Here is a 12,975-nt window from a genome sequence, read left to right on the forward strand (position 1 = left end):
AGGATCATTATAGTCCAGGGTTAGGTGACACTTTCTTGGCTCATGATATAGAGGATGTCGGGAGCAAGTGTGATCTTTTGAGCAATCCTGTAGACTTTGATAGTGATAGAGTTGTTCCTAACAAGGGTACTTCTTTGTCTGACATGATGAGTAAATCATCTTTGTCTAGAGAGGAGCTTATAGTAGAACAGGAAAAAGATCCTGAAATCTCCTTATTGTGTAATCGGGCTTTGAGTGAGGAAGAGGCTGAGAAAGTCCCGGTTTGTTACTTCCGTCAGTCAGGTGTGTTGATGCGCAAGTGGCGCCCCCCTGATGTGTCTCCCGAGGAAGACTGGAAGGTTGTCAATCAAATAGTTGTCCCACCGAGGTATAGGCAAGATATTCTAAGTTTGTCTCATGACGTACCTATGGCAGGGCATTTAGGTGTGACCAAGACTTATAACAGGATCTTAGATCACTTCTTTTGGCCCAAGTTGAAACGGGATGTGGCTGATTTTTGTAGGTCTTGTCATACTTGTCAGGTGGTAGGGAAACCTAATCAGAAAATCCCTGTTGCACCTTTGCACCCCATTCCAGCATTTGAGGAACCATTTAGTAGAGTCATTATAGACTGTGTAGGTCCTCTACCCAAAACTAAGTCTGGGAATGAGTATCTTTTAACTATTATGTGTGCTTCCACACGCTTTCCTGAAGCCATTCCACTCAGGAATATTAAAGCCCCTAACATAGTCAAGGCTTTGGTTAAATTCTTTACATTGGTTGGTCTTCCAAAAGCTGTCCAATCGGACCAAGGTTCGAATTTCATGTCTGGTATTTTTCAACAAGTCATGTACCAGCTCCAGATCAAGAAGCATAAGTCTAGTGCTTATCATCCAGAGTCTCAGGGTGCGTTAGAACGTTTTCATCAGACATTGAAGAATATGATGAGATCTTATTGTTTTGAAAACAAAAGAGATTGGGACGAAGGCATACACATGTTGTTGTTTGGCGTTAGAGAATCTGTACAAGAATCTCTTGGTTTCAGTCCATTTGAACATGTGTTTGGACATACTGTACGTGGTCCTTTGAAAATTTTGAAAGACAAAATTTTGGACGAAGATTCTAAAGTGAATCTCTTAGAGTATGTGTCTAACTTTAAGCAAAGGTTGACAAGGGCATGTGAACTGGCAAAAGAAAATTTGGCCGTTACTCAAACCAAAATGAAAACATGGTATGATAAAGATGCCCGTGCAAGAAGTTTTGATCCAGGTGACAAAATTTTGGCTCTATTACCAATACCGGGTCAGCCTTTGCAAGCTAGATATTTTGGACCTTATATTGTTGAGAAAAAGGTTGATGGTGTTAACTACATTGTACAAACTCCAGGGAGGCGCAAGAAAACTCAATTATGTCATGTTAATATGCTTAAGAAATATGTAGATAGAGAAGAGAGCAAGACCTCTCAACCTATTGCTACTTTGGCCTCTGTACCATCACAAAGTGAAAGTACAGCTGATATTTGTAAATTAGACTTAGATGGTGGTGTACAAGATGTAGGTTTAGACTGTGGTGTTAAGTTACGGAATTCAGATGTGCTCGCGAACTTGGACAAGAAACTGTGTCATCTATCAGAAAAGGAACGCAATGAACTGAAAGATTTGATACTTGAGTATAAACATTTGTTTCCGGATACACCAGGCAAAACAGATGCTATCTATCACGACGTGGATGTAGGCGATGCGCCACCTGTCAAGCAACATCCTTACCGTGTCAATCCTTTGAAAGAAGAACACTTAAAGAAAGAAATTCAATACATGTTGGACAATGATATTATTGAACCAAGCAAAAGTGAATGGAGCTCTCCATGTGTTCTGGTACCAAAGCCAGACAAGACATACCGGTTCTGTACTGACTTCAGAAAAGTAAACTCTGTCAGTAAAACAGACTCTTATCCAATTCCAAGGATTGACTCGTGTATTGACAAAGTTGGCAAAGCCAAGTATGTTAGCAAGTTTGACCTGTTGAAAGGATATTGGCAGGTGCCATTAACAGAAAGAGCTAAAGAAGTGTCGGCATTTGTAACCTCACAAGGTTTGTACCAGTACAAAGTTATGCCATTTGGTATGAAGAATGCCCCGGCAACATTTCAACGTCTTCTTAACAGCGTGATATCAGACCTGGAAGGCTGTGATGGATACATCGATGACGTCATCAACTACCACGACACGTGGGAAGACCATCTACGCGGGATTCGTGAATTCTTCGAAAGACTCACTACCATGAAATTGACTGTAAACTTATTGAAATGTGAATTTTGTCATGCAACTGTTGAATTTTTAGGCCATGTTGTAGGACAGGGGCAGGTTAAACCTGTTCAGGCCAAAGTAGAATCAATTATAGATTTTCCAGCTCCTGGAGGCAAGAGAGAGCTGATGAGGTTTCTTGGTATGGCTGGATACTACAGAAAATTTTGTCAAAATTTCTCTGTTATAGCAGCTCCACTTACTGCTTTGTTAAAGAAAAATGTCAAATTTGTCTGGTCAGACGAATGTAAGTCTGCCTTTGAGAAATTGAAAGCCATACTATCAAACTCACCAGTTCTGACTGCTCCAGATTTTAATAAACAGTTTAAACTGTTTGTTGACGCCAGTGATGTAGGTGTTGGTGCTGTTTTGATGCAAGAAGGTACTGAACAAATTGACCATCCAATTTGTTATTTCTCGAAAAAGTTTGACAAACACCAGAGAAATTATTCCACCATTGAGAAAGAATGTTTAGCGTTGATTTTGGCCTTGAACCAATTTGATGTGTATCTCTGCACTACAGTTGTGCCTGTGTTGGTCTTCACCGACCACAACCCTTTGACATTCATTGGGAAAATGAAAAACAAAAACCAAAGAATTCTCAGTTGGAGTTTGACTTTGCAAGAATACAATCTTGACATCAAACATATCAAAGGGAAAGACAATATTCTAGCAGATGCTTTATCAAGGATTTAAATATGACTTAATATTTGAAAAAAGTTTCCTTTTCAAGAAAACTTTCTTTTCTTTAAGGAGGGGTGTGTTATGTATGACACTAAATACATGTAGTTATGAGATAAGGGAGATAACTCCTATAGCTTTTTTTATCAATACATCCTATGAAGGTCATATCATTGATTTAGGTTATAGAACTTTCTAGAATATAATCATGTATAAACAAATATGTTTGTAAACATGTTGATTTTAAGTAGATATCTAGAATGATCTATTTCCAGAAAGTTATGTGTGTTTACTTGTTTACTGTTTTTAGTTAGATATTTCTAGAAGTAGGAGGTTCTCCAATATTCTTGAATTACGGTTTAGCTATATATACTCCAGCTGTCCAAGGCTAATCAGAACTGTAATGAGACCTGTAATAAGACATATCAAGAATTGTACAGCGCCATATAAGATTCTATTGGGAGAGCTATTGTGACTTTATCTGTGGATTATTACAACACTTTGTGTGGATTTTTTTCATATTGCCTGGAACTTTACAAATCATCGGTGGACATTCAATTTCCTTGTGGATTTGTGATTATTGTGAATTTGAAACCTGGAAGGATCAAGGATTATACCAGGACATTCGCATACAGATAAGTTACACTTTAAATCATCGTACTACTCTTGTACCACCACCAATTACTTTAGACATTGTAAACCATCTCTGTATAATATTGTATATATAATTAAATTGTGTTTTGAATTTAGCTGCTGGTTTCTCCTTTCTGTTCTCTGGTTGTTTTTTTTTTGTAAACAATATTTGAGTTCTGGAGAGAGATGACATGAATGTCCAGCTGGAAGGAAAGAAACTTTTATGATGTATATGTATCGTACCAAGGATTTATAAGTGAGATCCTTGATCGTACAATGTATATATGTAAACGTACATTCCATGTAGCTGCTATAGAATTACAACTAGGAAATTCTCTCAAACATTGTTAATATTTAATTCTTCACATTCATGTAGGCCTATGCTGTGAGAATTAACACATCATATATATTTCCAGAAAACATATAGGCCTACATGTATGTTACTTTCCTTTTCTGTTGTTTCCTGTTCTTTTTTGTGCTCTGGAGAAAAAGATGATTGAGTTGAAGAAAAGCAATTAATTAAGAGAAATGTGTACCACAGTACTTTGTCTGTAGCCGAGGGATTTTATACTGTTTTAATAGTCCAGTAATTAATAATTAAATTGAAAATTTCAAAATTAAGATGAAATTGTAAATTCCATTTTTGAATGAAGTGGTTCCCCTCCTTTGAGAGTACACAGTGTGTATACCCTTTTTGGTTTTTAGGGAATAATACCTGAATAGGAACCTGAAATAACATGACAATCAATCAGGTATGTGTGTGTTGGGGGGGGGGGGTGGGGGTGGGGGGCTAAAAGACAGAAGAATCATGAGGTTGGGAAGTTGTAACTTGAGTGGGGGGTTGAAATATAGAAGAAATAGCTACAGATAACTGGAAGTGGAAGGGTGCTTTATCATTGATCTGGTCATTGCATATTTGGTGTTTACATGGCTTTTTTTTTGGTTATTTAGTCTCATTGATTTTGGAGCAACTTTGAATCCATATGGTACTGTATATCTTTCTTTTTTCCATGTGTAGCTATTTCTTCTGTATTTCACCCTCCGCCCAAGCCACAACTTCCCAATAGGTACCACTTTTTTGTTTAGAACTCAAATCAAAGACAGATGTACATAGTACTACATACTACATTTTAGTCTATGTGTTTGCAAGGACGTATATGTCTCACTTATAAATCCTTGGTGTTTGTAATCACTGTTACTACAGTATTAATACATAAATGGTCTATGTACAAGTTACACATAGACAATAAATGTGAAATTTGGTTCAGACAAAAAGATTTTTAACATTTCAGATAACTTGCTAGTTTTATGGTTTTATTTATATGTTGAGTCTACTCTCTTGTAAAGTAGAATTTAGAAATCCTAAGACAATGGTATCTATATTGCTATATGTAAAAAAATCCTTATATTTTAAAAGTAATTGAAAAGCTATCTCACAAGCCCTGACAAACAAATGGGCAGGCATATGGATGCAAGAATTATAATCACTGGATCTAGAGGACTAATATAAACAAATATTTCTACAAAGTTAAACAATGAAAAAGTATTGCATCATAATTTTATTTAATGATTACAGTTGAAAGGAACATTTAATAAATTAATACTGTTTAAATGTTCTGTTCATGATCTTCTAGGTCCATATTGGAAAAGTTTACTTTCAAGAGCACTCAAATCAACATTCTTCAGTCTTCATAATTATGATGCTAATTGTATGTATATGTATACATACACTTGTATACAGGTCCAAGGGATGAACTTTCTGTATTCATGTCACTATGCATGCACCGTGCCTGAAAAAAAGAACCAACAATTTTTTATATCTGTTGAATATGACAAAAATTGAAATGATCAATTTCAAATATATATAAATGAATAAATGTAGGTTCATTCTACAGGGTTTTTTTTTTTTTATTTTAGAGAAAACATTTTATAAGTTGTGAATGTGTCACTGATGCATTTGATAGAATCAAATATTGTTTCAGAAAAGATACAAAATTCATTATCTATAGTTCCAACAAAAATTCAGAATAATTATAAATGATACATGGCTGCAGTACATTTCAACTCTGTAAAGTTTGTCATATATACACATGAACCAGGTACAGTTGTAATAAATATACAAACACTATTTATTATTATGACCAGAAATAATACTGTATGTGTCCTCCAAATATATCTAAAAGAACAAGATAAAACCTACATGTACATATGTATATGTGTATATCAGAACATATACAAAACAATTTTACCAATTAACCTACAATGTAAATCCTATATACAATGTATGTGTATAACACTACCAGAACATGTACAGAACAAAAATTTACAAATTAAAAATCTATAAATATATACATCAGAACTGTATGAATTGACCGGTAGCATAATATTATAGATTAATTGAAACAAATCTTAGCTTGATAATGCACTAGCGGTTACATTCTAACTGTACATGCTACAGGGCATTCATTACCCCTAAAGAGGCCCCACGAAAGAACCGCTATTTACCCCAGGGTTACGTTTTACGCGATTGGGGAACAGGTATGAAACATGTGACCATATGTGACCACTCATTTATGAAAAAATACTGCTAGGGACTATTTACATAATGATCAAAATACGAAGACTCACTCACTATCAGCTGAGCAGGGAGTACCGGGTAGTAGGCCTAGGTACGTACAGTAGCGGTCCGGAGCCGCGTGCTCGTTTGAACTGTTCTCTTCACTATAACAAGTTGTATTAACACTCTCCATGCGTCGTAATGTTTACCGAGTCAGTTGTTGGGATTGTCGCTGCTCCATTGCCTTTCCTTTCGCATTTTAGGTGAGTCAGTTGGTTGTTTTGGCGGAAACCTTTTGGTTCAAAACTACGGTAGCCATGTTTTGTTTACTACGGAGGGTGGTGGGTGTTGCGCATGCGTTAAGATTGAACTGCACTCATAGCCGGTCGGGAGGACTTTTAGGATTCCCATAGATATTATTATTTTCTTCGCATGTACAGCGATTTTGACGGAAAGTTTTATTTTTCTAATTCATAAGAAATTATACCGGATATATTAATACCATTTTTACCAATTTTACAGTCACTTGCCCGACTATTCGCTTTAAAATGCTATCTCAGGCTACATCTATTTATCTGAAAGAAGGCATAAACAACTGCTGTTGTTATCCTCGTTATATTCAAGAAGATGTGCCATTTAACATTACCGGCTATTTTGGTAGTATCTACACCATCCTTTCTACACCGGAAGCTTCATCAAATTAAAGGGAAATCACCACGAATCACCCTCATCAGGTACCGACTAAAATCAGGACCGGATTCATAGAGAACACAATTATACCGAAAGGTCCACTTTTACAATGCTAATCATAAGACCCGGACCGTTTCGTTTGATTTTCGGCAACTGATTCGACCATTTAAGACATTATTTCAAGTATAAATCCTGATAGACCTTGGCCTGCAGTTTTTGTTAAGGCCTTCTGCAGTATTAGCACTGTGAAGAAACGGGCAGAATCGGTCAGAACCGGGCAGGATCGTAGTACAAAATAGTCGTTAAAATTATTAATATGTTTTAATGTAATAGTGGATGGGCATATTTTTTAATTTCCTGACCTTCATTATTAAAAAAAATTAAAAAAAAATAAAAACATATTCTTATTGCATGGTCGGACAGAACATTACCGAGTAGGATAGGTCAGTTTCAAAACTGATATCAAATTAAATCCAAAGTTATTATTAGCTTCCCAAAAAGCTAAGAAGGCTACCATACAGGGTTATTTATTAGAAAGCAATGATATGAAAGCCAATCAAAGTGAACAGATTATTTATAACCATGTGAAATCCCAACAACATGGCAGGCAACTCACGTTATGAAAATCAACATTTTATTTATTTGGCTTAAATGGTTCAGAAGGTGATGATTAGTGTAGTATTAACGACAAGTTTATAACTTTTGTGACTTTACAAAATTATCACTCTCGTTTTACATTCCCATTTTAAAAATTAAAAGTCGTTCCGTAAAGGGAATCAATTTTATGAAATTGACAATTTTTGTATCATTACGTTAATGCCACGTACTTAAACGAGGGACACCTAAAATTTGGTGTCATTATTTTGTAAAAATATCAATGAAAGCGTTCAATCGTCTTATTAATACATAGTCTAGACGTCATTTTACCTTAAAAAGAGATAAATCGTAATTTGCGTGTATATATTATTTCAAATAGAACGACAACATTCTGGGAATCTAATCGAGGGACAACAGTATATAAATGAAAGTGACAATATTTCAGCTTTGGAAATTATTTCAAAATGAATGAATCATTAAAGTTTGACAAACAGTTTCAGTAACTAATATTTATTTAGTATCTGGTGTGTATAAGATATTATTTTTTTTTAAATTTATGACTTGGTTATATCTTATAACTTTTAAAATCACAAAAGGACAGGTTTTACATATATTTTCGGTCATGCCCTACAATCGAAAACTGCCCGGTCATACTTCGCTATTAGCCTAATATAGCGTATTAAAAAATGAAGGGATAGCGCTACATTGTATATAGAGGTACGCACTGATACACTGTAATCCGCTATGGTAAGTTTCAATTAGCTAAATTCAAATTAGCTATAGCTGTAATGATGGGGCTATTAGTTCCGTTTCGCTTTGTGCTACGCTTCGCTTATTTTAGGAGTTAGGTTTGTTTTATAGTAGGTACACTGCTTGTGATACGCTTTGCCACGCAGAGACATGCTACACTGTACGCTGCTCTAGGTTTCAATATGCTACATTACGTCAAGGTAAGCTTGGGTGACCAGAACGCGTGCGTCTGTATACAACACAACGCAACAGAGTGCTTGCCATGCGTCCGATATCTTGTTTTCGGCAGTCACATTTCAGATATTAACCCCACCATGCCACCAAGAGAAAGATGTAGAGGGGGAAAGCCTACATATGCCGCCTCCGCCGCAGCTGCTGTTGCAAAAGAAGAAGAGGAACAGAAGAGGAGGAAAGAAGATCAGAGGAGAGCAGAGGAGGACAGAAAATTTTGCCAGCGACGGACACCTCAGTGATGCCGAATCCCAGTCTCCGCCGATCCAGTCGAAACAGTGAAGGACTCCAGGACTGAAGTTGCAAGAAGAAATTTAGTCTGTCACTTTGTTAGGAGCCACCCATAACTGTACAACACAAAAATATCCAGACTTTGACAAGCTGGAAATGCCAAAGTTTGTGATGTTTAATTTCACTTTTTATTAACAGCCAAGGTCATCTATTTAGGACGTGCCAGGTCTGATGGTGGAGGAAAGCCGGAGTACCAGGAAAAAATACCGACCAGCAGGCAGTTAAGGCAACTTCCCCAAATAAGATTAGAACTCGCAACCCAGATGTGGAGAGCTTGTGGTAATATGACATCTTAACCACTCGGCTACCGCGGCCTCGCCAAGTTCAAACAGTTTAGTGGTATGAAACGAATAATGGCAAAAGCATATCTGGTTTACAAAAAGGCCTATTGCTTAATTGAACGTTTCAAAGTATTACGAAGAAAAGATTGTGCTATTTTACAGGAAAAAAATAAGAAAAAATACACTACGTGTACATTTTGTGAATAATTTATATGACTCTGCTGTACGAAAAGATGGAAAATGTATTTCGTAGGCTGCCCGTAACGGATTTGTTTACTTTGAGGGAGAAGGCTATACTATTCAGGGAGGAAGAAGAGCGTGCTGCGGTTCCGGAACGTGATTATCTGGTATCGGTGAAAAACAAATACGATTTTGATGGACTTACTTACTGCACAGCAAAAACAGATCGAACCATTATCAGAGGCGGTGGTGCGTTCAGGTTGTCATGAAAACAAACGGTAAACACTATACTGATAATCGAAGTGTTGTCGTTGCCAGGAAGTTGTGCATTTGGCTGAGGGATGTACCAATAACGAGGCCAAGACTGACTGATTCACTGACTAATGTATTTATTATTGAACATGTATCTTCCGCTTTGTTTCTTTCAGCTTATGACTTAGTCCGGCAGTAGCAATCACTCAGGATTGGTGCCACAAATGCAGCCCCAGGTATCCTCCCTTGCCACAGTGACTTGGACCAGTCTGAATCGCTGTGGCCGGATCGCTGTAAGCTAGTTCTAGCTTGTGAAGATCCATCGTGGTCATTTAAATACTGGTTACAGTTTCAAGAATCTGTATTGGAACTGTACGAGGAGCCCACAGCAGTAGTAACCTTTTCACAAGACAAGGGGACTAAGAGAAAAAAAAAGATCGCCAATCATTTACCTCCACCCTAGTAACTAACACCGCGGCAAGGATGGTCGCCTCTCAGCCGTAACATTCTAAAAACGTTAATAATACATTATGAAAAATTATGCGCTTTTAATAGGAGAATTAATTTCTTTTTTCGGAGAGGGGAAACGTCCTTTCCATACTAATTTACAGCTCCCGTACTTAATACATTGACTTACGGATTGATTGGCTCACTGATAGACGGAGTTCGTAAAATTATAACAAGACATTGATTTTCTCTTATTCTTTTTGCCATATATTTTTGACCAAATGGTAAATCGTATGTTTTGTATGTGATGTTTTGCATGATGATAAAGATGATGACAGGGTGGCATTCAGCCGACAGTAGGGTCTTGAAGAAGTGGCGTAGTTTGACAAGTAGAAGCGTAGCAGTTGTTGGTAAAATATTAGCGGCAACAGCAGCGTGAACCGGCTCGTCCCGGTACTGTTTCCCCAATATTGGGCATGCCATTGATACTTCATACACACTTCCTCAGTTTCCAAAACTTAACTTATTAATACTTTTTGTCTATCATGTTTATTGTACATATCATGATGCTTTGTGGGAAAGACATTATTAAGTTGCGAATACGTCTGTCTGATATTATCGTACATATTTAAGGAATATTTTTTGTTGTTGTTGATGTTGTGTTTTTGTGCGCAGTTTACACACCAGTTAACAACAGAAAATAAAAATCTTCTGTATTTACATTTTGACCGACTATTTCATTTAAATCTATTGTTCCGATGGTTTTCAACGTTATACAATTAATGTACCAGCTGGTGCATTCATGGAATCCCGGAACAGTTTGTTTTCATTTTGTTGGGAACAATTGACAATTTAGAGAGTAAACGAAATGAAGTTCCATAATGACATATCTTTTTCATTTATTTATAAAATATTTCTTACATATTTTATTTAAGGATTAAAGTCTCTTTCTGGTGGTTCTATCGAAGGATAAAGATGAGTAGGGTATCGATATTTGGCATGGACCGCGAAGCGGTCCATGAAACAAATATCGATACCCTACTCAACTTTATCCTTCGATAGAATCACCAGAAAGAGACTTTAATCCTTATATTTACAGTCTTAACTATTATTTTCATAGCTCAAAATTTACACTTAATAGTATTTATGGCATTTATAAGGCTAAAAATGGATTATATCGTTTGGTTCCGACAGGCATTTGGAACAGCCACTCGAAGTGGCGGAAATTCCCGCCAATTTATCAATGAACATACAAATAAAATGAGTTCCGTCTGATGAAGCATATATCTGGTGTTTTCCCAATATGAAACTATAAATCGTTTTATTTATCTGTTGATAAAAACACCATGGTGCAAAGCACTTTGGTTTTAATCTTTTACTTGGTATGATTACACACGCTTACACAATTCATAACGTGGCAGGATATTTAACGTAGTTGTGACGCGGCGTCCGATTCAAACCGCCTGTGTCAAGGAGGTGTGACAAACAGAGAGTTTCTTCAATTTTGTGATCACTTGAGTTCTACTTAATCAGTTCACGTTTGAAATTACTTGAATACACGGATGTTTACATAGTTCCGTGTCATTATTTCCGGATTTTGGAGATTTTCAAATGTATCGGACGTCGTTTCGAGAAACATGTACAACCACAGGTAGGCCCACTACTGTAAACGTTTACCGCTCTCAAAATGTTAGCTTATATTTATATTGTTGTTTCAAACACTTCAATAAATATTAGAGATATCTATTACAAGTATTATAAAGCTACAATTGTAGGATTCCGTTTCATTGCTATTTCGAAAAACCCAAACGTACATTGTGTATGTAAGGCCTAGTAGATAACGTACATGACTTGTCTGTCCCCCGAGGTGAACAAAAATGCTTTGTCGTGCTAGGTCGTTTTGGTAAAACTTATCCAACACAAAGACTGATGTTGTCCTGACATACATGCATCTTATCCATTTGCGTACAACCAATGGTGTTAAAAATACAAATAGTCTAGGATGTAGATCTACATGTTGTAGCGAACAACACAGACTCACCGACACACAACATGTAAACATTGCGACGTCATCGGAATGTGCAAAACTGTACTTTGTACAACATTTTTTATTAATCACGGAAGCATTGCTCAACGCGGTACGGTAGTAACAAACAATGTAACTTTTCAATTATTTGTATTTACACACATACATGTATATGTGTTATTTTGTTTATTTTACAAACCTATTTTGATGCAGGTACATGTTCATCGAACGTACGTTCGGTACAGAAAACACCAAAAGTTTCTGATTTGGACCATCATAAATTCATCCGCGCAGCTCCAAATTGCGCGTGACATACTCAATCTATCGAGAAATAAAGTTGAGTAGCCTTTGGTTGAAATCAACGGGGTTTATAATATCAATTCACCACTGACTGTAAATATTTTCTGATGTATAGTGTAAGATTTTTATTACATTCATACATTCGATATATTGAAGATCTGTCAATACAGATATGATAGGCCTAATCGGATGCGCATTTACACTACTTGCGGAAGCCGGTGTTACGGTGTGTGTATTATTGCGTGACAACCTCTGCGCTTACTCAAGTGTAAACGATTTCCAGGATGGTAAGGTCATATAGCAAAGAGAAAGCGGAAATGTAAATATATGACAATATAATACATTTGAATCGAATAACGGTTAATCCTTTTTAATTGCTATTTGTCAAACAGTTATGAATGGATTGTAACTAAAAATGGTCAGAGACATCATCTGGATCTGGGGTTGGGGAACAGAGTTTACATAAATTTGATCACCTCTGGGCAGGAGGGGCGGGACCCAAAAGGGGAAATAGAAGTTTATCATTTAAATTGCTAATAGGCATAGATGGATTACTGGATTAATCGATTTGGCCTAAATCATCCTTGAAGGACGGCTAGCAATATTTGTATAAATTTGGAGTCTGTCAAGGGACAGGAAGGGAAGGTTCTAATAGAGTATTGTGTTCACACACAAAAGTATTGCGTTCGCACGCAATAACGTTTCGATTTTTCCTGCTAGTGTTATCTACAAATCTTATCGTAGTAGCTAGTCATATATATATGTATATATATATTA

This window comes from Argopecten irradians, chromosome 13 (assembly GCF_041381155.1).
Source record: "Argopecten irradians isolate NY chromosome 13, Ai_NY, whole genome shotgun sequence".
NCBI classification, from domain to species: Eukaryota; Metazoa; Mollusca; class Bivalvia; order Pectinida; family Pectinidae; genus Argopecten; species Argopecten irradians.